The sequence below is a fragment of the Aedes albopictus genome, chromosome 1, assembly GCF_035046485.1.
Source record: "Aedes albopictus strain Foshan chromosome 1, AalbF5, whole genome shotgun sequence".
Taxonomy (NCBI): Eukaryota; Metazoa; Arthropoda; class Insecta; order Diptera; family Culicidae; genus Aedes; species Aedes albopictus.
Window position 1 is genome coordinate 54156396 of NC_085136.1, and position 26734 is coordinate 54183129.

The following is a 26734-nucleotide window of genomic DNA, read 5'->3' on the forward strand; positions in this document are numbered from 1 at the left end:
GTACCGGTAGAGGATCCAAGGGTGGCACTGTGGGAAGGGCGGCCAATCAATGTCTTGAAATTGTAGCATATCGAAATTAACCCATATCTGCCCAGCGTCCTATTTATAGGACAGATGCCCCGAACGCCCAGCGTCCTATAAATAGGACAGTCCTTTTGATGCGAGTATCTCCAGAATTATGCAAAATTTTAGAATACTTTTTTCAGAGAAGATGTTCTCCACACCCATACCTTGCTCATAGTGGATAATATAGTTTGTGACTGGTTCACTAGGTGGCGTAAACGATACTGCACAGAATGCATATTGTCACGATCTATGAGCTTCATTTCCAATGCGAAAAAAAAATATACAGGTATACCTCGATTTAGTAGTACCTCGATTATATAGACCCTCGATTTTATGTACTTCGATTTTATGTACATTTTACCTCGATTTCATGTACATTTTTTTAATGATAAAATTTGTAAAATTCAATCAGTTTAATATTTGCAGTTTGTATCATGATGACTTATAATGCAGGGGTTTTCAGCCCTTTTGACTCGTGGAGCACTTTATATCAATAAATTATTTTGTGGAGCACCCATATTAGACACATATGACAAAATGTGTGATAAATTATTTCTAGTGCTGTCATGGTAGAATCAGAGCTAGTTATTCAAGATTCCCCGATTCCAGCGTTCCTACACGAGTACATTTCCAAGGATGAATTCCTGGAGGAATCTCTGAAGGAACCGCTTGAGCAATTCCTGAAGGAACTGCTGGAACAACTTCTGAAAAATCCAAGGAACAACTTTTGAAGAAATCCCTGCCGAAATTTCTGAGGTAATTCTAGTTATATTCAAGAAGTCTCTAAAGTATCGCTGAAGAAATTTCAGAAGAAATTAAAAAAATCTGAAGAATATTCTAAATAAACTTCTGAATGAATTTCTGAAGAAAGGAATATTTTTAGAATCCATAAATGGAATTTTTGAGGAAGTTCAGGAAGGAACAACTGGAAACTCCCGGTGGAATGATCTCTCGAGGTATTGTAGAAAAAAAAATCCTGGAGAAATTCCCAAACAAAAATCCTAAACTTTTTTTAATGAATTCCTTGAAAAATCCATACAGAAATTCTTAGAGATATGCTTGGAGGAAATCCTGGAAGAGTTTCTGAGAAAATACATAGAGGAATACTCGGCGGAATTTCTGATGAAATCTCTGTGTCAATTTTTGCAGGAATCTCTGCTATAATGTCTTTCAGCCTTTCCATAGCAATCCTCTGTAGAAGTCTGCAAAATCTGTGAGAAATTTTCTTTGAGGATTTTCAAAGACTTTCTAAAATGTTTTGAAGGAATACCAAAAGGAATGTGAATAAATTTTGGGAATTTCCTTAATAATCTCTTGCAGAGAATTCGTAAAGAATTCCTTGGAGACAGTTCTTTAGAAAGTTTCTAAGGAAATTTTGAAAGAGTTTTGAGCTTCTGATTCTCAATGTATTCGTGAATCATTTTCTAAAAAAAAAATGGAATATTTGTAAGACACTTCATGAAAGGTTTTCTAGATGAATGCTTTCGAAAAAAAATCGGGAAGAATCTTTATTAAAGAAATCCGAAGAAATTCGTAGATAAATTTCTGGAATAATGTATGCAACATTATTTGAACCCATTTTTGGAAGCTATCCATGCAAGCCTTTCTTAAGGTGTTCTTGGTGAACTTTCTTAATGACATTCTAAAGTTTAGAGAAATCTCTAGTAGATTTTGTGAAAAAAAATCTGACTGAATTTCGTACGGATTAGTGGAGTCTCTCTAATAAAGACAAATCAATCAATCAATCGTACGGATTCCCTGGATGATTTTGTAAAGTAAATCTACGAGCAGTTTCCAATGAAGTCCCTGACAGTATTTCTTTAAAAATCTCTGGAAGATTTTATCAGGAGCACGTGAAAGATTTTTTAAACGAATCCTAGGATTGATTTCAGCAAGAGTCCATGGAAGATTTATCGAAAAATCTGTAGAAGTTCGTTCATAGTCATCCCTGTAGAAATTTGTACAGAAATCCATGGAGGAAAATCTGGAGATATTTTTGAAGACATTATTAGTCGAAATTTTAATAAAAACCATGGAAGATTATCTGAAAGAACCCCAGGGAAAAATGTAAAGGAACTCCCAGGGTAGTTTCTATACGAATGCCTGGAGAAAATTCCCGAATGGTTCTCACATTTTTTAAGAAACCCTGAAGAAATTCCTAGAGAAATCCAAGGAAGTTTTTTTTTACAGAAATTTAGATTTAAAAAATCTTTGGAGCAATTTCTTAAGCAAACCCCCGAGAAAATTTTGGAATAAATCTTTGGGGTATCGTTTGAGAGAATGCTTAAAGGAATTTCCGAAAGATTTTTCGGAAAAAACTGAAAAAGTCTCAAAAAAGGTAAAGGAGGAATTTCTACAAAAAATCATACACATCTCTTTCTGAAAATACTGGAGAAATCCTTAGAAATTGGAAGTTACTGTGGGAATATTTGGTGAAATCCTTGGAAGAATTTCCAAAGTATCCCAGTTCGAATTTTTGAAGGAAATTTGAAACATTTTCTGAAAAATAGTTTCTGAAGGCATCGCTCAATGTTTTATTTAAGGAATCTCTGGAGAAATTTCCTAATAAATGTCTAAAGATATTTCTGAAAGAATCTCTGATCGCATTTTTGTTAGAATCCCTATAGAAATTCCTTTATAGAGGAATTTCTACTCATATTCATGGATATATATTTTTTTTAAGTGGAAGAATTTCAGAAGTAAATCATGAAAGATGCTTTGAAAGAATTCTTTGTGGAATTTATAGAATAGAAAGAATTTCTAAACAAATCTATTAGGAACGTATTCATGAAAGATTTTTTGAAAGAATCCGTGAAGGATTTTTTGGCGGAATGCTTGGACAAGTTTCCGCAAATAAAAATAGAATAGAAGAATTTCTGAAAATAAAAAAATTCTAGAGTTTCTAATAAAAGCTACAAAAGATTCTTGTACGAATGCCTAGAGCAATTTATGAATAAATATTTAAAGGAATATCTGAAATAATTACTGAAATGATTTGTGAAAAATGGAGGAATTGGTGAAGCAAATCTTGCCAAATTTCTGTAACATGATTTGTTGTGAAAAGTTTTATTCGGAGACCGTCGTAATAAAGTTGAAAATTCTGGGTTCACTTAATTTAATTTAACACCCCAGAATTGCAACAAAAGGCGACCGAGCAGATAGCGGCACATACCTACACTACTCGTACAGAAAGATCTTTCGGCAAATACAGCACAACCAGTTATCACGCTCTATCAGGCGCTTGTCATTGTCACTAATCTCTAAATTTCCGAAGGAACCCTTTGATGAAGTTCAGATGGGATCCCTGGAGGAATGTTAAAGTTTTTTATATTTTTTGGGACATTTATGCAAATAACGTTATTGTGTATGTCCATTGCTCAAAATATTGGCTTTTGAACCAATCATACACAGTTTTGCAGACAAAGGATTTCGATCGCAAACAAAAAGCGAGGAAGTGGTTTATTCGTTATTCAGCGAGAATTACTAAAATATGCCAAAAACTCCGAGCCTTTTATCGAAAACTCAATTTTCATGCAATTTTTATATGTTTTGGAACATTGTGGTATAAAATTTACATAAAATTAAAATAAAAAATTTTGCTTCGATTTTATGTAAAATTCGATTTTATAGACATTTGAAAAATTGAAATGTCCACTAAATCGAGGTATACCTGTATCACAGAGAACAGACGAACATGCTCGAACAAAATTGCTTGAAAATCTTGTGTAAAGAAAAAACAAGCTCAGTAGCGACATCGACGGTGACTTTCCCACTCAAAAACTAGTTTCGACGCCATGATGGCGCATTCTGAAGAAATATTTCACTAGCGCACCTTTAAATTTTCCTACTCAGATTCTGAGCTGTATTTGCTTAAATAACAAGATGTTTATGATTATTTCACTAATCCAGCAACAAAATTTGAGCAACCCATTGATAATAAGTTTCATTATTTTCAATAAGAAACAAGTTGAACAAGAATTCAATTAATGTTTTCCAAGTAAAACCAACACATTCTCTTGGTGGAACTATACTAGGGTGCACACTTGGTGACACTAGCGCCAAAAGGTAAAACAACGGCAAATTTGTACCCCTATTCGAAATTTGACAGCACCGCGTAATGGCCACATTCCCAGTTATTTCAAAACAACCGTTGCAATGCTTTACACAACTGCACTACATGAGCTTGGACGTCTGTTCTCTGTGCCTGTATCACAGAGAACAGACATTTAAGCTCGAACAAAAATACGTCGAAATCGTGTGTAAAGGATTTAAGCACAGAGAACAGACGTCTATCTTCGCTTTCTGCCTTGTGTAAAACTTTGTAACGGTCATTTCAGAGTATGTGGTTATGCCCCGTTGTGCGGCGCTAGCGGCCCATCACTTACATTGTTGTGTTGTCAAATTTGTTTCCAGTGCTCGCCGTTTTTGGCCGTTTGGCGCTCGTGTCGCTTTGTGGGCTAGTGTATTTTATCGATGAACACAGCCATCGTGGTGTCAAATCGACTTTTTATGTGGGGCAGTCTCCGTTGGTGGCGTTGAGGTACACTTAAATCACAGAGAACAGACATTTAAGCTCGAACAAAAATACGTCGAAATCGCGTGTAAAGGATTTAAGTGTACCTCAACGCCACCAACGGAGACTGCCCCACATATAAAGTCGATTTGACCCCACGATGGCAGTGTTCATAGTTAAAATATACTAGCCCACAAAGCGACACGAGCGCCAAACGGCCAAAAACGGCGAGCACTGGAAACAAATTTGACAACACAACAATATAAGTGATGGGACGCTAGCGCCGCGCAACGGGAGCATAACCACATACTCTGAAATGACCGTTACAAAGTTTTACACAAGGCAGAAAGCGAAGATAGACGTCTGTTCTCTGTGATTTGTTGGGATCAATAGAAATGCATCTGGCAACACGGCCATTTGTCCAACTCACATCAATTTAGCAGTGGGCTCACCGATGACAACCAGGTTGTCATTGTGATGATGTTTCACACACTTACACGAAAGCATCATCTGTCATCGCCCGCTCAGCAAGATGGCCACTTGCGTAGAAGATGTAAATAGTTAGTCCGTGTTGTTATGTTCAATTTTAAGTTGTAAATATGCATGTAGTCAATAAAATAAGTTTTAATTTGTTCGTGTAATTCGTATGTATCATGTCCAAATGTACGGTTACAACAGGATTTGGATTAGATTGGGTTTGGATTGGATTGGATTTGGATTGGTTTTGAATTGGATGTTGATTTGAGTTTTGATTGGATTTGATTGAATAAGGATTGGATTTGGATTGAATTAGATTTAGATTGGATTCGGTTTGGATTTGGATTGGATTTGAATCGGGCTTGATTTAAATTTGGATTGGATTTGGATTGAATTTTGATTGGGTGTGGATTTGATTTTGGATTAGACTGGAATAGCGCTTAAGTTGGATTCGGTTTGTATTTGGATGGTATTTTATTGGGTTTGAAATGGATTCGTATTGAATTTGGATTGCATTTTGTATTTGGACTGGATTGGATTTAGATTGGGTTTCGATTAGATTTCGATTGGAATTGGATTTCATTTGTATCGGATTTGTATTGAATTTAGAATGCATTTGATTTGTTTTGAATTGAATTGTATTTTAAATTGGATTTGGATTGGAATTGGATACAGTGCCGTCTGAAATTCCGTCCCGGATTAGATCCCGGCTTTCCTGCTTCACCACTCCAGGCGGTAGAGACGAAGAACAGCGAAATATTCTGATTTCATCATAATGAATTAACTACATCGGCTGTTTTCCTACTCTCCGCATCGACCAATGTGGCGCTAGCTTCTATGCGCGAAAAATCGCTAAAAGTAAATCGCAAAAATATTGTATGGCGAATACCATCTAAGGGCAAATTCTTCAAAGTGGAACACATTATTCGAAAAAATATTTGGTAGTGGTTGTGCACAATGGTGATCACTATTAAGCCTACCAAATATTTTTTCGAGAAAAACTTTGTATTTCAAGTAATTCATGTTTAGATGCATTTCGCCATACAAAATTAAATTGATTTACTCCTGCTGATCAACTGTGACTGCGCGCAAAGCGGGTAGTCCATTCGGCATCGCACACAAGGTAAAATTGTGTTCCCCAATGATTGTTCAAGCTTCTAAAAGCGCTGTTGCAATTTTTCATTTTCAGATTCATTCATGTAAGATACCTGTACGCTGCGAACAACAATCGGAAGGATGGTGCCGCTCATTTCCCGATGCCTGATTATTGACCCTCGATGCTAGTTTTCACGATTGTTATAGCAGAAAGTGTAAAATCAAGTGTACCTTAATGGACTACCCGCTTTGCGCGCAGCCACAGTTGATCAGCAGGAGTAAATCCATTTAATTTTGTATGGCGAAATGCATCTAAACTCGAATTACTTGAAATAGAAAGCTTTTCCGAAAAAAATATTTGGTAGCCTTAATAGTGGTCACCATTGTGCACAACCACTACCAAATATTTTTTCGAATAATGTGTTCCACTTTGAGAAATTTGCCTTTAAATTGTATTCGCCATACAATATTTTCGCCATTTAGTTTTAGCGATTTTTCGCGCATAGAAGCTAGCGCCACATTGGCCGATGCGGAGAGTAGGAAAACAGCCGATGTAGTTAATTCATTGAAAAAGTGAATAAATTTCAAAGTTCATAATGTGTTTCTTTTTGTTTTGGATTTGCAAATCAATCATAACCTCAAAATGTCAATTCGTACGCGCATTGCATATAGTTAGGCGTTTTACAGAGTTTGGAAAAAATCAATCCGAATATTTTTGCGTAAAGTTTATTTAATTAACTTTGATGTTACGAAAATATGTCTACGATGGGAGTATTATATCTGTGGTATTGATCTTCGTAGGCAAATTACTTAACTGGTCGATGTAATCAAAGAATTAGCATGAAATATGCAGGAGTGTCCATTATGCCCCGATGGGTGTCCATTTCGCCCCGTACCTTTCCCGCCAGCACTAATTGACACACGATTTATAATTCATTATTTCTTTACCATAAAGACCTTCTACCTGCTGTAAATGATTGAAATACGTAGGAAACAAGTTAAAGTTGTAATCCAGTTGATAATATGTTAAGTTTTTCTCTGTTATATAGGCCTAACGTACTCATTTGCTTAGGGTGTCCATTATGCCCCTAATCCCCCTACATAGTCTGGGGTCAACCAGGCGAAACGTGATTAGTATGAGATTTAAACTATTTAGTTCAGATTTTTTTCTGAGTGTATATGATAATGTATATGTATACACTGAAATAAATTTTGTTGTATGTAGTTACTACCGAATCCATGGTAAAATTAAGAACTGCGCCAACGATTTTCAACTGAATGCAAAATTCTGTTAATGAATTAACTGCATCGGCTGTTTTCCTACACTCCGCATCGACCAATGTGGCGCTAGCTTCTATGGGCGAAAAATCGCTATAAGTAAATCGCAAAAATATTGTATGGCGAATAGCAACTTAAGGCAAATTTCTCGAAGTGGAATACATGATTCGAAAAAATATTTGATAGCGGTTGTACACAATGGTGACCACTATAAAGCCTACCAAATATTTTTTTCAGGAAAAGCTTTCTATTTCATGTAATTCAAGTTTAGGTGCTTTTCGCCATACAAAATTAAATGGATTTACTCCTGCTGATCAACTGTGGGCGCGCGCCAAGCGGGTAGTCCAGTGCTTCCCAAACTGTGCGCCGCGGCGCCCTGGTGCGCCGCGAACATTCTTCAGGTGCGCCGCAGGATCTTGAATCAAAACCAATAGTTCAAACTCTAATTTTTCAAAACATGATACACCTTTTATATGTTTTTGATTTATTTAGTAAAACTAGTGTCGCCTCCCAACCTTTTATAATTCAATTCCAAATCCTTGTCTTCTTGAGGAAGACTTCGAAAAAGATAGTCACGCAAAGGGAGTTTTCCTCTTCCAAAATTTTAATTGAGGTAAATATTTGACGAAACCTTGAATTTTCAAGTGCACTAATTAGAAAACCAAAACTTCGGTTTGCACTGAAAAGATGATCGATAAGTTTCCTGTTGGTGATAGCTTATTGATTACCTTGCAGCGCAAATCAACATTCACACCTTCAGATTTGTACTTGAGGTTTGGCGTTGTCATATCTCCACTTTAAAAAATAAATATTCCATAGTCTTCTAAAGGTTTACAGAACTTGCGATATCCTAATAAAAGTTTTGGATTTTTACCAAGTTTTTAAATTGCGGAATTCTAAAAATGTTCTTTGAGATTCAGAAATTATTAAACAACAATATATTATTCAGCTTGGTTTTCGAATTTATCATTAGCAAGTTATTCAAGTTAAATATTTAATGGACTTTTTGAAGTTCTTTCCAGAATTATTACTGTCAATCATGGCCTTCATGCTGTTTCAAACGTTTTGGAACAATATTTTTATTGACATCACTAGCGTAAAGCAATTCTAAAACGAAAAAAAAAAAACTTATCGCCGTCAGTTGTCCAGACCGGTTCTAGATAATCTATTTTTATATCCATTTTTTTTCCAAATTTCGGGAAATTGCTTCATTTTGAAAATATCCCCACAAAATATTTTGTTTGTAAAGTTCTGTGAATCTTCAAGTAATTTTCGTTAAACAATTCATTTTAAGAACCTTTATTTCAGATTTGAAGAAAACATAACATAGACGGATTTTTTTACGATTTGTATTTGAAATTTTGAACTGAAAGAGTTAAAATGATAAAAAATCTTTGTTAAAAGTTTTTGGTGCGCCGCGACATTTTCGAACTTTTCAAAAGGCGCCGCGATAGCAAAAAGTTTGGGAACCTCTGGGGTAGTCCATTGTAGTGAAGCATTGTCAATATTACCATGCGTGCTGTACCGTTGACTGAAAACTTTCTTGGTGCAATTATTTTGGCATTGTAATTTTGACCACGTTTATCTGACGCGGACATTCAAGTCGACGTGGTCGAAATCACAGTGCCAAAATAGTAGCATCAAGAATGTTTTCAGTTAACGGTACGGTAAGCATGGCAATATTGACAATGTTTCACTACAATGAATTAACTACATCGGCTGTTTTCCTACTCTCCGCATCGACCAATGTGGCGCTAGCTTCTATGCGCGAAAAATCGCTAAAAGTAAATCGCAAAAATATTGTATGGCGAATACCATCTAAAGGCAAATTCTTCAAAGTGGAACACATTATTCGAAAAAATATTTGGTAGTGGTTGTGCACAATGGTGACCACTATTAAGCCTACCAAATATTTTTTCGGGAAAAGCTTTGTTTTTCAAGTAATTCAAGTTTAGATGCATTTCGCCATACAAAATTAAATTGATTTACTCCTGCTGATCAACTGTGGTTGCGCGCAAAGCGGGTAGTCCATTAACAGAATTTTGCATTCGGTTGAAAATCGTTGGTGCAGTTCTTAATTTTACCATGGATTCGGTAGAAACTACAACACAATTTATTTCAGTGTATAGATATTTAGATACACGGTAAAAATTCTGCACGCTCGATTGAAGGGAAAAAATCTCTTAACTTTTCAACATCCCATTCAACCAATAGAGTTAAAAAACTATAGAGGACGAATGTCGCTGCTGTTCCCTTTGTTCTCGTTCGCAAACATCCCGGGTACCTATCTGTCAAACTGCATACTTTTTCGCTTTGACACTTATATCCCTGCCTATCCCCACCAGCAAAAGATGTTGCGGCAGCGACGCCAGCGACATTCTTCCTCTACACGGAGAGACGAAACTACCCAAAAGTGAGTTCTTTCCACCCAACTTCGGGGTTGCGTGCGTCAAGCCAATTTTGAGTTGATGGAATCGATGTTTTTGTTGGGTTGTTCCCGCTTGCTTCCATGTGAAAAAATACCTAATTTTAAGTTTTTTCCACTCAACCGAAATTTTGACTAGGTTGTATTCACTCAAATTTGAGTACTGTGCTAGAAACTCAGTGTTGGCTTGACGCACGGAACTGCAAAAGTTGGGCTGTTTCTCTCTTCACTCTCTGACAACAACAGAAAGAGCGCATGAAAAGGGAGATGAAAAAGAACTCAAAATTGAGTTTAAAAGTACCTAATTTTGAGTTTTTCAGTTTCTCCGTGTATAGTTTATTACCTCTATTATTCAACCCGATCTGAAATGTTTTTATTTTGAATTCTCAATGCTGCCAATGATCGTGTTCGTGTCGCGAATAGAATGAAGTGCACGTAATGGTCTAGCTGTGGCGTGAATAGCTTTTTAACGTGTAAGATCATACAGTTTATTGTCTAAAGACTGTGCACCATGCAAGGAGAGTTGCTGTGAAGTTGTTATTGGTGCTATCCATATGATTGCTTTGCAATTGGTTCCAAAAACTTGGTTTTAATTACACCTAAAACCGAGTAGTAGCCGTGACAATTGACGCCATTTGTACTGAGTTCTAACGTGAGACGTGAGCAAAATGGAATCGTGTGAGTTTGGCTCTCAACTCGAAATGGGGATCAGTGATCTGGCCTACATGATTAATTCTCAACTAAGTGGATATCAGCGGAGCACAAGAGATGACGACATCGCATCCATGGAGTCAAGCTTGAGACTAAAAATCAGATCGTACTGCTCAGATCTGGCTGCTGATGTACACAGGCTTAGGAGTGAAAGTGCACATACTACAAATGCATTGCAAGCAGCTATCGGTGACATCGAAAGAAGTATTCGTAGCAGTGTGATACTCTCGGCTATACGAAGTGCGATGTACCATTGGCAACACTAAAACGATGACCAAGGAGAGCTGGTCGAAGTGGATCCTCTGCAATCATCTTGAGTTTCGCTTTGAACTCACAGAGGAACGAGTTTTTCTCCCGTTACCTACGAACGTGTTCGCTTTCACTGAGGAGCATCGGGTTTTTGTCATATAAACGGATCTATGTCAACGAGGACCTTGGACCCAGCGAGAGGAAACTACGAATGAGAGCGCTGAGAATGAAGAGAAACGGAGACCTTCACAGTGTATCTACTCGGCAAGGCTTTGTTTACATAAAGCTTACGTCATCACACAATGGGATTGCTGTAACGTCCAACGACATGCTGGACCAACTTTTGGAAAATAAACTTCCCTTTCCTTAAAAGCTACTACTAATCCTTCCAATCCGTCCCTAATTTTTTCCTGTGTATCCTTCCTGAAAGTCATCAACAACATTACCTTTTCCCAAATAAAAGCTCTTATCCTTCCAATCCCATCATTGATTCCCATGAAAGTTAAACGTCAACACTAGTATTTACTGGTGGGGACCTTGCTGTTGGTTGCTGCTGTTGGGACTGTGCATGCTGCTGCTGTTGCTGTTACGCAAATGTGTGAAGAAGGCTGAAACAACTACCGTGCTACTTTCTTATATGCTGTTACTTGGGATATGATGCCCATATGTTGCCGCATTGATCTTTAAAAATCTGCTTTATTTTTTCGCGTCATTGATGTAGTTATGATGAGAGATGTTATGTTTAAGGTGACTCCTATTTCAGCACTTCTTTTTCGATTCTTATTTCTAACAATCATCGAGCGCAACAGTAGTGGTGTTGCCTTTTTACATTTGTTCTATAAACAAACAAACAAAAACAGCACCTCTTTGTCTCGCTTTCACCAATGTAAACATTTCAAGATTATTAATCATTTAAAAGCAATTCAAGCAGTAGACTACTCTGTTTTGCTAAATAACAATGAAACGTGTCTCAATATTACGAAAAATACCGAATTTTATGTGTAATAAGCTAAAAATGATCGAATACTCTTAGTATGCTCTTCCGCTGTTGATGTTTGCAAGCAGCAGCAGTGTTGGCGGACAGTGCGGAGGAGATTTCACTAATACAAATTATTTGCTTTTATTACTATCATATTTGATTCAAAGTACAACAATAATTATTCTGAAAATAGTTTTCGATTTTACGACATATAATCGATAAATTTGAGTTGACCAGTTCAATGATTTTGATTGATTTTATTGATGAATTGACCCGCAAGGTCGACATCACTGCGTTCAATGATCGATGATTGTGCGCCGGACGGCACCGTCGCGTCGCGCTGCTGCCGTCATCGTTGTACTGTGGTGGGTGGTAAACATTGCCATCGAACTTTTGGTTGCGGTTGAGACAAATTTGAATAATTTTCAAGTTTGAGTGAAAATATTTCTTTGTGGTATAGATAGTTCGAAAGAGAATTTTAATTGGAATAGTGTGTTCTATGTTTCTTTTCAAAATATCTTGCATGAAGTGGAAAATTTTAGAGAAAAGGTAAGCGTCGATTTTCTTACGTAAATGTATTAGTGCAACACTGTGTAAAGTTGAATTTGGATGATGATTCTGAAGAAGCCATTTTGTGATGACACAAGAAAAGGCCTTAAGGGTGGTGGGATAGTGCTCTTTTTATGTTTCTTTCGACAATCTGCCTCTCAAAAAATAGATAATGGCTAGCAATTCTAATCAAAACACCTCTGCGAATTTGTGTTTACCAGGAGTGGTCATGAAATCAGCTCTAATACCTGAAAAAATTTCTTTGTCCTGTTTCAACAGTCAGAGCTTATGTGCTAGAAAGTTGACGAAGCTAGATGAGTTGCGTGATATTTTATCTGTGTCTAATGTTGATGTCATGTGCATTAGTGAAACATGTCTAAGCGAGAAAATTAGTGATAGCGTTTTATGTGTACATGGGTACCAAATAATTCGACATGACAGAGTAGGTCGAATCGGAGGTGGAATTGCAGTGCTAATGAATTAACTACATCGGCTGTTTTCCTACTCTCCGCATCGACCAATGTGGCGCTAGCTTCTATGCGCGAAAAATCGCTAAAAGTAAATCGCAAAAATATTGCATGGCGAATAGCATCTAAAGGCAAATTCTTCAAAGTGGAACACATTATTCGAAAAAATATTTGGTAGTGGTTGGGCACAATGGTGACCACTAGTAAGCCTACCAAATATTTTTTCGGGAAAAGCTTTGTCTTTTAAGTAATTCAAGTTTAGATGCATTTCGCCATACAAAATAAAATTGATTTACTCCTGCTGATCAACTGTGGCTGCGCGCAAAGCGGGTAGTCCATTAAAAACGAACTTAAGTTCAAAGTTTTGCGAGTTTCAGAAAACGAATCAGGGGCAATCGACACTGAGTTTATCCTCTTTGATATTATGGTTAATGATTGCAATTTACTTGTAGGTGCTTTTTACAATCCACCTGACAATGACTGCTCTTGTTTATTAGATTTACTAATGCGTGAATATGGAACAATGTATCGAAACACATATTTATTGTGAGATTTTAACACGAATCTCTTAAATGTTAATTCGGCTAAAACTAGAAGATTTGTCAGTGTTCTGGAGACGCATGGCTTAGTGGATCTATGACATTTCGTCGAAAGACATTTGGTCGAATGACGTTTGGTCGAATGACATTCGGTCGAAAGTACATTTGGTCGAACAGACGCTTGGTCGAATGGACATATGGTCGAAACCCATATTTTGGAGTAGGAAACATATGACATTTAGTCGAACGGACAATTCGTCGAAAGGCACTAACTGCTGAAAAGACACTAGACCAGTCGATGACAAAAACCGCTTGATAAGAGTTATGTGCTTAGCATGTATTGCAGTCCGCGCACTGTTGTATTTCCGACTTCAACTTGAGGAGGTACGTTCCGAATACTCAATAGGGAGGTGCGTACCCAAGGTGGTAGCCCCTTGAGCGTCATGTAGGCAGAGCAGGCCCGGTAAGGAAGCCTACTTTAAACCGTCAACTACCAGAAAAAGCAAAACTAGAGAAAACGGATTGATTTAACGGCAACAGACCAGGCAACGATTTAAGGATAACGATTGAAAAATCAAATCTTGGAACGTGAGAACTTTATTTCAACCCACACGTCTTACGCACCTGGCTCGTGAACTGCAGAATTCCGACGTTACGTCACTATTCGCAGATCAGCGGAAAAAAACTTTCGTTAAACCTGTCCTATTACAGGTCGGACTCGATTATCCGGAGTGAGGTTCTGATGCTTCTCAAACATATATCTGGAGAACGGAATGCTCTACAATGCTGAAATTTTGACATTTTGTTAAGTCAACCTTGATTAGTGATCAGTCAAAATTTCAGCTTCTTACAGCATTCCGTTTGCGAGATATTAATGTGGGTAGCGCCAGAACCCAACACCGGATAATCGAGTCCGACCTGTACTTCGTAGGTGAGAATGGGCCTTTTCATTTGACGTCTTAAATCAGCTGATTGTTCGGGCGTTTGACAGTTCTTCTATGAAGATGACACGTTCTTGTTAGCAGCTGTTGTTCAAGCTTTGTAAACAAATGCATGCACGGATCTGTCACATGAAAAGGCCTATGTCCAAACACCTAGCGATACCCGAGTGATGATATTTACTTGCTTGCAGATTGATACCTATAGGGCACTGCATTGTTTTGATTTTGTATGGGATATTGACGTTTCGTGGCCTTGTTTACAAAATTTCTGTAAGAGTGAAAGAGAAGGAGATAATTTCATGCACTGCCCTATTACCATAAGAGGATAACATGAAAAAAGTGACGCATTTAAACGCATTCAAGTTAAACTCGGCACGCTGCGATCAGAAATATTTAAAAATTCTTCAGTTGGAACGCGAGCGAGCTCTAAATTGAACGCAGATACATATTGAATTAGGTACATTTGCAAAATGCCTGCATGATACCCTGGTATCCTCAAAGCTGAAATGGTTATATATCTACCATTTTTTCAAAGATTTCAATTATCTTGGGATTCGATTCAAAAACTTCTTTTATTGGGAGCATATCCGTGTTTTTTTTTTTCCTTCTAAACCATAGGGGGATAATCTGCTCAACAGACACCCTAACAGAAGGTTAGGGTAGTGTAGGTCTGACAGGCCGTCTTCTACAACAAAAGTAAAATCCAGGACTACTCTCTCCTCGTACCCACTAAACCATTCCTATGGTCGCCAAACCCTACGTCTCTCCGGAACCACCAAGAAGGTATTGCTTCAGAGAGGGGCTAGTGCACATCGCACCCACAAGGTTAGCTGCGTAGCCTGCAGCAACGAACATCGATGACTCGCTTTGGAGAGTCCATCACGGTAGCATGCTGGCGCTTAGCCAGTTTCCCGAGTGGTCCTCGCCACTCCCTTTGTCCTCGGAAGGCGGGCAGGGTCAACCCCGCCCGCGCCCTACTGCTGAGCGGACATCAAGAACTGATGCCCACGTGCAACCCGATCTGACCTGCCCGTAAGGAAGAGTATCACTACCCTTCAGGCCCTATCAGATGCACCCGTAGGTTGCAGACAGCAGGATCTCACCTACCCCGACCCTTGCCGGGGACCCCTTTCCAACCGCGGGCTCGGATCCAACCCAGTAGACCGACGCCACGACAGCACCGCTACCGGGACTTCCTCTCCGCGGCCACTTAATCGTTGTAAGGGTCGATCTCGACCGCAGGGCACCGGTATGACCTACGAAGCCGACTCCGAACCCCTGGACCACCTCTTGTACTGCATCTGGACTAGCCATTCTCCGAGTCCACGCGCCACCTCCTCTGTAGCTCCCAGACGATGTGGGTAATAGCCGTTGAAACGGCGTTCCAGCCAAACTCATCCCTACACATCCTCTGGACCAAGTTGTCCGGAGTAGTGTCCTCCCCGCATGTGGCAAGCATGCGGTCACGCATTGTGCGAAAACGCGGGCACACGAACAAAACGTGTTCCGCCGTTTCCTCTAAACCATTGCACACTGGGCATTCGGGAGAATCCGCATGCCCGAAACGGTGTAGATACTGTCGGAAGCAACCATGACCTGTAAGGACCTGTGTCAGGTGGAATGTGACTTCCCCATGGCGCCTATTAATCCAACTATCTACCCTCGGTATCAACCTATAGGTCCACCTTCCTTTGGTGGAACTGTCCCACGCGCGCTGCCATTTGACCATAGAGGCCATCCTGACAGTCCTGCGTATGCCTCTTGTGCCGCGCATTTCGAAGCACTCCATGTCCTCACTGATAAGAATGCTGATAGGCACCATACCAGTAATGACGCAGAGAGCGTCGTGTGACACGGTACGGTACGCGCTCGCAACCCTCAGGCACATAAGCCTGTAAGTACTTTCCAGCTTCCGTCGGTAGCATTTAGTACTTAGCGCGGTGCCCCACGCCGGGCCGCCATACCTAAGTATGGATGTAGCAACACTAGCCAGAAGCTTGCGCTCACTGGCGTACACCGCAGAGCTATTGAACATCATCCGGGACAGTGCCGCAATAGCTGTGGAGGCTCTTTTACAGGCATAATCGACGTGGCTACCGAAGGTAAGCTTATCGTCGATCATCACGCCCAAGTGTTTGACGGAGCGCTTTGACAGGATAGTACAGTCTCCTACACTGATCTCCGTCTGCTGCTCCGACTTCAGGTTGTTAACAACCGTCACCTCTGTCTTGTGGTGAGCCAGCTCCAGTTTCCTGGACCGCATCCACGCCTCCACAACCTTGATCGAGTGGTTGGTAGTCAACTTTACCTCCTCGATCGTTTCACCGTAGACTTCGAGCGTAATGTCGTCGGCAAATCCGACAATCACCACTCCCACTGGATACTCTAACCTCAACACCTCGTCGTACATGACATTCCATAACACCGGACCCAGGATGGAACCTTGCGGGACTCCTGAGGTTATGTGAAAGCACTTCCGACCCACCTCCGTGTCGTAGACTAGTACACGATTCTGAAAGTAACTTCCGAGAATCTTGTACAGGTACTCCGGTATCCCCAGACGCAAGAGCGCATCGGCAATAGCAGACCAGCTGGCGCTATTAAACGCATTCCTTACATCCAGAGTCACTACCGCGCAAAAGCGAATTCCCCTCCTCTTAGGCTCGAGTGCTTTCTCGGCGGTTTTTGTAACCGACAAGATAGCGTCTACGGTAGACCTCCCCTTCCGGAAGCCGTACTGGTTACTCGAAAGACCATTTTCGCCCTCGGTGAACCGCAACATTCTATTGAGGATGATCTTTTCGAGCACCTTCCCCGCCGTGTCAATCAAGCATATTGGTCTATATGCCGACGGGTCTCCGGGTGGTTTCCCCGCCTTTGGCAATAGTACCAGGCTCTGCCTCTTCCAAGCTTCTGGGAAAACTCCCTCGTCCAGGCATTTCTGCATAGCAGACCTGAACATCTCGGGAGCCTCTGCAATAGCTACTTTTAAGGCTAGGTTCGGAACTCCGTCCGGACCTGGGGCCTTACCTACGCTAAGGGACTTAGCTATCCCCGCAAGTTCCACATCGGTGACCCTCTCCTCATCGCCAGCCCCAGCCCCCGGCTGTCCTACGAAAGGAGGCCAAGGACTAGGATCATGACGCGGAAAAAGTCCTCCAATGATCCCCTCCAACATCTCTGGAGATTGCTCTGTAGGAGCCATCACACCTCTCGTCTTGGCCATAACGATCCTGTAGGCGTCACCCCACGGGTTCGTATTGGCACTCTGACAGAGACCCTCAAAGCAGCATATCCGTGTGAATCGGTTTGATTACCGTGGCTTTCGGAAAATCCGGATTTTCAGGAACATGTTCGGCATATCAGCTACATTAACCATCAAAGATCATAAATCATCAGTTCAAGTGCAACACTACATGAAAGAACAGCCTATGTTTAAAAGAAGGAAACATATCAGATGAAAAATCTGCAGCTTCAACATATGAACATAGTAAAATCAGGAAACTTGAACAAAACCCCAGAACAAACCACTGATGAGAAAAATCAGCAGTTGGTACAATGAACGCAATGAAATTAATAAACTTGAAAGACCAGCCTATGTTTGAAATAAGGAAAAATATCTAAAAAAGGCATCAGCTACTGAAGAACAGCTTGTGTTCAAAAGGAATATTTTTCTGAAACATTCAGCAGTTGGTATAGCGTACAGAAAAACGGTCAATATGACCCAAACAGGCACGCTGAACGTGCATTACGCCATCGTGGTGCGAAAAACCTAACATCCTAGGAGGGTTAATAAACGTGAAAGAATAGCCTATGTTTCAAAGAAGGAAAAATACATGAGAAAAAGACAGCAGCTATAACATTCAAACATAGTACAAATACGAAACTTGAAAGAATAGCCTATGTTCAAAAGAAGGAAAAATCTTCGATAAAAAAATCACAACCATAATGTCCACTTAACATGATTAAATTGTTATACAACTTAACGTCCATTCGACAAAACATACTTTCAATCAAATAAGTTCAGCAGTGGCGTCGCGTAACTTCACTTTTTACCTGTGCACCAAGTATAAATTCTTGAATTTTTTGAACAAATTTGCTTGTAATATAAATTTAGATACCGAAATCTATAATATTTTTTTTCCACTTAAATCTCTTTTCATCGGTTAGTGCCTTTCGACCAGATGTCCATTCGACGAATTGTCCATTCGACTAAATGGCATATGCTTCTTCTTCCACAAAATGGGTTTCGACCAAATGTCCTTTCGACCAAACGTACTTTCGACCAAATGTCATTCGACCAAACGTCATTCGACCAAATGTCATTCGACCAAATGTCCTAAAGCCGGCTTAGTTAGTATTGGTACTGAGCCAACTTTTTTCTACGAAAATGGTCAATCACAGCTGGATTTGATGATTACTAATGACCCAATCTAACGTGCTTCGTTTCAGCCAAGTGGAAGCACCTGTGTTTTCCAATCATGATGTTATATTCGCATCGTTAAATTTTACAAAAACTCCGGCTAGTGGTACCTGTCAATATCGGAACTATAATCAAATAAATGCTAATCTTTTAAATGAAGCGTTTCACAGGATTGATTGGTTAAACTTCTATCAGATTGATGATCCAGATATATTAACTGATTTTTTTAATACAGCAATAGTTGGTTTACATGATTCTTTTGTTCCCTTGAAGACAGCTCGATCTAGACGAACGGGTAATCCTTGGTTTAACAGTACAATTGCCAAAGCTATGGTGGATCGAGACATAAATAGCTTTTAAACAATGGAAAGCGACTAAAAATACTGAACATTTTAACCTTTACAAAAGATTGAGGAATAGAGTTAATCTACTCATCCGAACAAAAAAAGAAAATTACTATTCTGAATACTTCAGCCCACAATTACCACAAAAAGACTTATGGAAACGACTCAAATCTTCAGGTGTTAATGCATCATCAGAACGTCAAACCATCACGGCAACACCAAATGAAATTAATGAATCTTTCTTAAGAAATTATAAGGATAATACGACTAGTTGTGGTTCACAAACGAATTTTCAATGGAATTCTTTCAATTTTCGAATTGTAGATGAAGCTGAAGTCATAAATGTTTTGTTTGAAGTAAAATCTAACGCTGTTGGGCTTGATGAAATACCTCATAAATTTCTAAAGATTATTTTGCCACTTATCATCAGTCCGGTAAGTTTCCAAGAGCATGGAAAATGGCAAAAATTATTCCGGTGCAGAAAAAACCTAGAAACGATTCACTCGAAAACTTACGGCCTATAAGTATTTTACCTAGTTTATCCAAAGTATTTGAGAAAATTTTGAAAAAGCAAATTTGCAATTACATTACCGACAACAATCTTTTAACTCCGTTTCAATCTGGATATAGACCCAACCATAGTACAAAAACAGTTATGCTAAAAATTTTAGATGATATTGGATTTATTCTTGATCAAGGTAATTCAGCTGTCCTTTTGCTTCTTGATTTTTCGAAGGCGTTTGATAGAATATCGCACAGTGTGTTATGTAGAAAGTTGCTGAACAATTTTGGCTTCTCGAGTGACTCTGTGTCATTGATTAAATCATATCTCCAAGGGCGTGTTCAAACTGTGTACAACAACGGAGAATATTCAAACTTTTTACCTATAATATCTGGTGTTCCGCAAGGATCAATTTTAGGACCCATCCTTTTTTCTTTGTACGTTAATGATCTTCCTAATGTCCTTAAATACTGTAAAATTCAAATATTTGCGGATGATGTACAGCTGTATATAGAATGTATTCTCGGAGACGCTGATAATGTTTCTACGAAAATCAACGCAGATTTGAAAAGGGTGTTTAGCTGGGCAGTGGAAAATAACCTAGCCCTAAATGTCAACAAAACTCATGCTATATTCATATCCAATAGAAATGATACCCTCAGACCTACGATTATGATCGATGGCAATCGAATAACTTATGATAATTCTGCCACTAGCTTGGGCTATATTATCCAATCAAACTTAGAATGGAACAAATTTGTGTTGCAACAATGTGGGAAAATTTATGGAAAACTTCGTTCGTTACAGCTTACTGCTTCTCTGTTGCCTACGAACACTACGATTAAGTTGTTCAAAACTCTTGTTTTACCGTATTTTATCGCGTGTGATTTTTTGTTAATGCAGGTCTCAGCAGATACTTTAAATCGCGTGAGAGTTGCTTTAAACGCTTGTGCTAGATATGTTTTTAAACTTTCACGTTTTAGTCATGTTTCACATCTTCAACCACGACTGTTAGGTTGTTCATTCGAGAACTTTTGTAAACTGCGTTGCTGTCAACTAGTTTTTATACGTGCTAGCATAAAGAAGCCTGAATATTTATATACAAAATTAAATTGTTTACGTAGCGCATGGTCGAAAAAATTCGCGATACCAAGACATCATACCACTAAATTCGGCAATAGCTTTTTCGTAAGGGGTGTTTCAACTTGGAATTCTTTGCCTAATGATTTGACGCTAATTAATACGGGGGCAGTTTTTAGAAAGAAATGTATAGAGCACTTGGGTTAAAATAGTAATTTCAAATTAAGTTCACTGTTTAAAATAAGACAATAATAGGCGACACTTCTTCTATCGATGAATTCATTGTAACATTTAAAAAGACAATCTGCCTTAAGTTACTTATTAATAAATGATATAAATAAATAAATAAAATAAATGTTGACTTGGGGACCAAAACAAACAAACCAGAGAAATCAACTGAAAATCACTTGGATTGGCACTAATGTACAAAGCAGAACGATCCGAAGTGAAAAGCTATTGATTTGAGAGTGGCATAAAAGTAAATATGTTTGACAGGTGATAGAATATTTTTCACATTGATTCATGTGAAGTGGTGTAGTGGTAAGATAGAAGGACGTGTCTCCAAAGGTCCTGGTATCAAATCTGGATCTAGGACGCACTTTTTCAATTTTTTGGTTTTGAAATCAAAACATTATCAACAATGAATGGACTAACAGCTTTGCGCGCACCCATAGTTGATCAGCTGAAGTAAATCAATTTAATTTTGTATGGCGAAAAGCATCTAAACTTGAATTACTTGAAATAGAAAGCTTTTCCCGAAAAAATATTTGGTAGGCTTTATAGTGGTCACCATTGTGTACAACCGCTACCAAATATTTTTTCGAATAATGTATTCCACTTCGAGAAATTTGCCTTAAGTTGCTATTCGCCATACAATATTTTTGCGATTTACTTTTAGCGATTTTTCGCGCATAGAAGCTAGCGCCACATTGGACGATGGGGAGAGTAGGAAAACAGCCGATGCAGTTAAGGCGAAACTGGAAGCATTTTCTCATTTTTTCGGTTTTTGATTTTTTATTAAATAACGAAGCAATATTTTCGAAATCGGATTTCGTGCACATGTAGAGTATGGATCAAGGCATCTTCTGTATATTTTTGAGTTGGAAAATGTTTTCCATTTTTGCAGAACCATTTTTTTGTGAAATTTTGTTCAAAAATGGTTTCTGCAAAAACGAAAAACATTTTCCACTACAAAAAAAATCAGAAGATACCTTGATCTATACTCTACATGTGCACGAAAACTGATTTTGAAATTATTGCTTCGTTATTTAATAAAAAATCAAAAACCAAAAAGTGAGGAAATGCTTCCAGTTTCGCCTTAAGGTGATACGGGACACCGTGTTAACTTTACTATCTTCCATCTCTTTCATCATTATTATCCTCGAAACTTTGACGATGCAAATCTCAAGTTGCAGTGGGCCGATCTTACTGAAAACTTAGTCGATTGTTCATCACATGTAAGCATACTAACGATCGAATTTCCAGCCCATTCCATGTAGTAGAGCTCGACATTTACATCTTCAAAGTTTGAGAGCAATGATTGATGATTCTGATGACGCCCCGTAAAGCCTTAATTCATTGTAGTGAAGCTCTATTAATATTGAAGAGGCATTGGATGTTCTTTTCCAAATGATATTGAATTGATCTTGAATTAATAAAGCAGTTGTACCAATCTCGACTGAGCTCACAACTATCAACATTCGACAAAAAATATGCTGCTACCAGGCGTTCCAGATATCGATGGCAACGACATTTGTCTTTGTCTTTGTCTGCCCGGTCGCACCACGGTTTCACTCCGGACCGGACATGGTCCGATGGCATTAGTGTGAATGTTGCCATACATTATTAGTCCATGACGAAACGAAAACAGTGTTGATGTTGATAATCATTTACAACCACTTGTTAGAGCCCGGGCTGTTGTCAAATTTTCATTCATGGTATGAGCGATCAGCAGAACCGAATTGGCTCGTAAAATGACTCATCTTGGCGAGAAACTTTATGCATAACCCGATCGGGCCCCCTCGTTGTTGGTGAGAATAGCCCCTGTGCAAGTCCGTAACGATTGATTGTTGATGTTCTTTGATGATAAAGATTGATCTGAGTTGTTCTAAACGTAGCCACTACTCGAACAAGGCAAGATATTTTTCTACCATATAGGGTAAAAGCTCCCTTAGTGGAGGTAGTACCAATAGTGGTGGTAGTGCCAATTTAGCACTATTTCGAACAAAAAGCTTGCAAATGACGTTTTTAATAGATGCATCATAACTAATTATTAACATTAATTCAGTTTTGTGTTCAGGATTTGCCGAAAAACCTATTTTAAACAATTATTTTCCTTAATTTTTTTGCTTCTTTGCACCTATAGCGGTGGGTCCCATAAGAATTCAATGGGATGCGCCACTATAGGAACCAATGTTAAATTTTACCTCCATAATAGGAACCGTGTACCTATAGTTGGTGCAAGTGATTTATTAGCAAAAACTTAAATAAACAATGGTTTTTACATATTTCCTAGCAAATTCAAGTGAAAAACTACCGATTAACGTTTACAGAATTTTTATTTTGGGGTATTATCAATTTTATTCAATTATTTTACTACAAGGAGCTACTAATAACACCACTATTGGTACATTTACCCTTTGGTATTTGGTGGTATAAATATCAGAACAATTTGGTCATTTCGGGGAATTCCCGACTGCTTTAGACTGTGAGTGTACGAGGACAGGATCCAAAATTGCGATTATCAATGTTGGTCGAGCCCCCAGTTCGGTGCGGGTTAAAATCTCTCTCTCTCTCTCTCTCTTTCTCTCTCTTTCTCTCGTTGTGTCTCATCGGAGCTGCTGTGTGCAGCGATTTTTGAGTTTTACTTCTCTGTGAATCGCTCCTGGATTGCTCGAATATGAATTTCGGTTTGGCGCGTGATTGAATCAGTTTTGTGGAGATAGTTGCGAAAAACAGTCGTTTGTGGCATAGTAGGGGCAAAACAGGTTAGATTGACCATTCGGGCGGTTTGCAGTTCGTGAGTAATTTATCAGCCCATCTCGATGCGTGGGGAATCCCTCGCATAAATGACAGTTTAAACGACACTGACTGTGAAAAGTTACGGACAGTAATCGGACCAGAAACTTCTTGAGAGGATTCGCTTCCAGGAAACTGGACTTATAGCGGTAAGATAATTTATTATTACATAATGTAAGCGAAAAAAATGTTTAGGTCCTAGCTATCTTGGCAAACGTCATATTAATGAAATGATAATTCTCAATGTTTCTACATATTTAGTTGATTTTCGTAACTTTTCCTTCGTACAAAGACTGCTACTCTGAAGACGAACTGAACAGTGCAAAAGTTATGCTGATCGGTTTATCCGTTCGCGAGGGAAATCAACATCATTTTCGTGTAAAGGCTACCGTGACTACCGTGTTAGCGCGTGGCCACGATCAATTATGGCAGGAATGATTTCGTATGGCGAATCGCATCATTACTCAACTGTCTAGAAATGGAATTTTATTACCGGAACAATATTTGGTAGGCATCATGTAGGCCATTATTGTTCACATTTATTATTAGTCAACTTAAACGCAGCCAGTTAGCATTCGCTCATATTCTTTTTCGCATTTGTTCAATGATTGTATTGAAACATATAGTATTAGGAATAAGACGAAATACATCGATTCACCTTATGCTTTTTATTCTTAGATTCTTTGTGGAGTTGAAACAGCCTGGAGCAGTGAGTTCACCACCACTATCAAGTAGGAATAGCACACTGAACGTGAGTATTGCTCAATGATGTCATAGATATATTTAAATTAAGCAGTTTGAAACCCATTCTGTGTTAGCCTTTCGTGGTCTTCCGGTAATTCAAATAGGGTTGGAGCTTTGCTCTTTCTTTTCTGGCAATATTGAAACCCATTATTACTTTAACTCTCTAATGCCCAACCCCGGCTATAGACGGGGTATAGTTTGTGCATTTTCTATGTTTTCTTTCCTGGGCAATCAAAACTTTAATATATTTGGCTGATATTTAGGACTTTTCTGTATATTTCAAAATAGTTGTTAGTGACTTATTACAATAAGAGGTTTGCCAAGGCTAGTAGAAAGCATGCCCACTTACCTTCGTCTCATCCCAGGGGCTGCCTAACATGCAGTTCCTATCTGTATGACGGCCCAATGGACTACCCGCTTTGCGCGCATCCACAGTTGATCAGCAGGAGTAAAACAATTTAATTGTGTATGGCGAAAAGCATCTAAACTTGAATTACTTTAAATAGAAAGCTTTTTCCGAAAAAATATTTGGTAGGCTTAATAGTGGTCACCAGTGTGCGCAACCACTACCAAATATTTTTTCGAATAATGTATTCCACTTCGAGAAATTTGCCTTTAGATGCTATTCGCCATACAATATTTTTGCGATTTACTTTTAGCGATTTTTCGCGCATAGAAGCTAGCGCCACATTGGTCGATGCGGAGAGTAGGAAAACAGCCGATGTTGTTAATGGATTAACTACATCGGCTGTTTTCCTACTCTCCGCATCGACCAATGTGGCGCTAGCTTCTATGCGCGAAAAATCGCTAAAAGTAAATCGCAAAAATATTGCATAGCGAATACCATCTAAAGGCAAATTCTTCAAAGTGGAACACATTATTCGAAAAAATATTTGGTAGTGGTTGTGCACAATGGTGACCACTATTAAGCCTACCAAATATTTTTTCGGAAAAAGCTTTGTATTTCAAGTAATTCAAGTTTAGATGCATTTCGCCATACAAAATTAAATTGATTTACTCCTGCTGATCAACTGTGGCTGCGCGCAAAGCGGGTAGTCCATTCATTGCCGTCGGATGCTGGACGCCTGGTTCACAACGGTTTACCATAATGGTGTGATGGTTCTTCGACGGGCCTCTAGGTCGCTTCGTCACACTGCACACGCGGGAATTACGGTATTTCGGAAATATTTCGTAAAGTTCGCTTTTGATGCACTTTAGCAACTTTGGCCAATTTCGTCGCCCTCCCGATAGCGCGTTCACACTTCCGAGGAATATTCACGTGGTTCTTAGAACTTCGGTAAATTTAGTGTCACTATCACTCTTCGATAACGGTCAACCAATTTCACTACGGGTATCTTCTGTCCGAGGTTATCGGAATCAGCCACGATCACCAATCGTTATGCCTCTGATGGCGGATCAGTACAACGCTCGCTAATTTTGTCAGGGTACTTAGGGATATCACTTTCCGCGAAACACGTCTGTCTTCCTTGAGACTCCAAAACCAAGAGAGCTCTCCGTTCCCCAGTCGTAGACGGAAACCCTTCTCGCCCGATTTATTATTCGCTCTTTTTTTTCCTTTTCGCTGGGCTTTTTTTAATGACGAGGGAGACCATCTCAAAGCGTTTTTCCGACGGCACGTCGAGGGCAAGATTTTTAAAGAAAAAGTAACTCCTTTAATAAATATTTCATTTTATAACATGGTTCATGCTCAATGTAACAGTCTTTTGAAACGTATTTACATTTTCTAAAACTATTGAAAAATTAATGTTCTGGTCACCTTTCAGGTGTCATTGTTTCTTTTATATTGAATCGCAACAGTTACCATATTTTAATTTTTTCCTCAATCATTCTACCTATTATATTGAAGCTTGCTTCTTGAGATTTGTGCGTCTGAAGTTCTGATGCACTGTTGAAGCGGGATTTCAAGACGTTTGTCCTTAAAATACCGACTGTTTTCGAATAACCGGGGTAAACTTTTAATTCAATAAACTGGTCACCCTACACCAGGGGGACCCAACCTTTTTGAGGTGGTGACCCCCTCTAAGAATGGACTACCTGCTTTGCGCGCAGCCACAGTTGATCAGCAGGAGTAAATCAATTTAATTTTGTATGGCGAAAAGCATCTAAACTTGAATTACTTGAAATAGAAAGCTTTTCCCGAAAAAATATTTGGTAGGCTCTTTGGGGGTACCATTGTGCATAACCACTACCAAATATTTTTTTCGAATAATGTGTTCCACTTCGAGAAATTTGCCATTAGATGGTATTCGCCATACAATATTTTTGCGATTTACTTTTAGCGATTTTTCGCGCATAGAAGCTAGCGCCACATTG

At 39.0% G+C, this 26734-nt stretch overlaps 3 protein-coding genes across 9 annotated transcripts in view; all 3 read left to right on the plus strand.

Moving 5' to 3' along the window:
* LOC134284947 (melanoma-associated antigen E1-like) overlaps window positions 1-26734 on the plus strand; it is a 169491-nt gene that overhangs the window by 102173 nt on the left and 40584 nt on the right. The window lies entirely within an intron of this gene.
* Window positions 1-26734, plus strand: part of LOC109398858 (ankyrin-1) — a 193405-nt gene that overhangs the window by 99632 nt on the left and 67039 nt on the right. Inside the window, exons 1-2 of one of the 7 annotated variants that reach the window (XM_029854995.2) lie at window positions 22455-23805; window positions 24335-24407. The exons of the other annotated variants lie outside the window; for them this stretch is intronic. The gene's annotated coding sequence lies outside the window, so the exon portion shown is untranslated. Of the gene's footprint in view, window positions 1-22454; window positions 23806-24334; window positions 24408-26734 lie in introns of those variants that run through there. 7 annotated transcript variants of the gene reach the window in all.
* The window catches only part of LOC115256758 (uncharacterized), a 398127-nt gene that overhangs the window by 74416 nt on the left and 296977 nt on the right, over window positions 1-26734 (plus strand). The window lies entirely within an intron of this gene.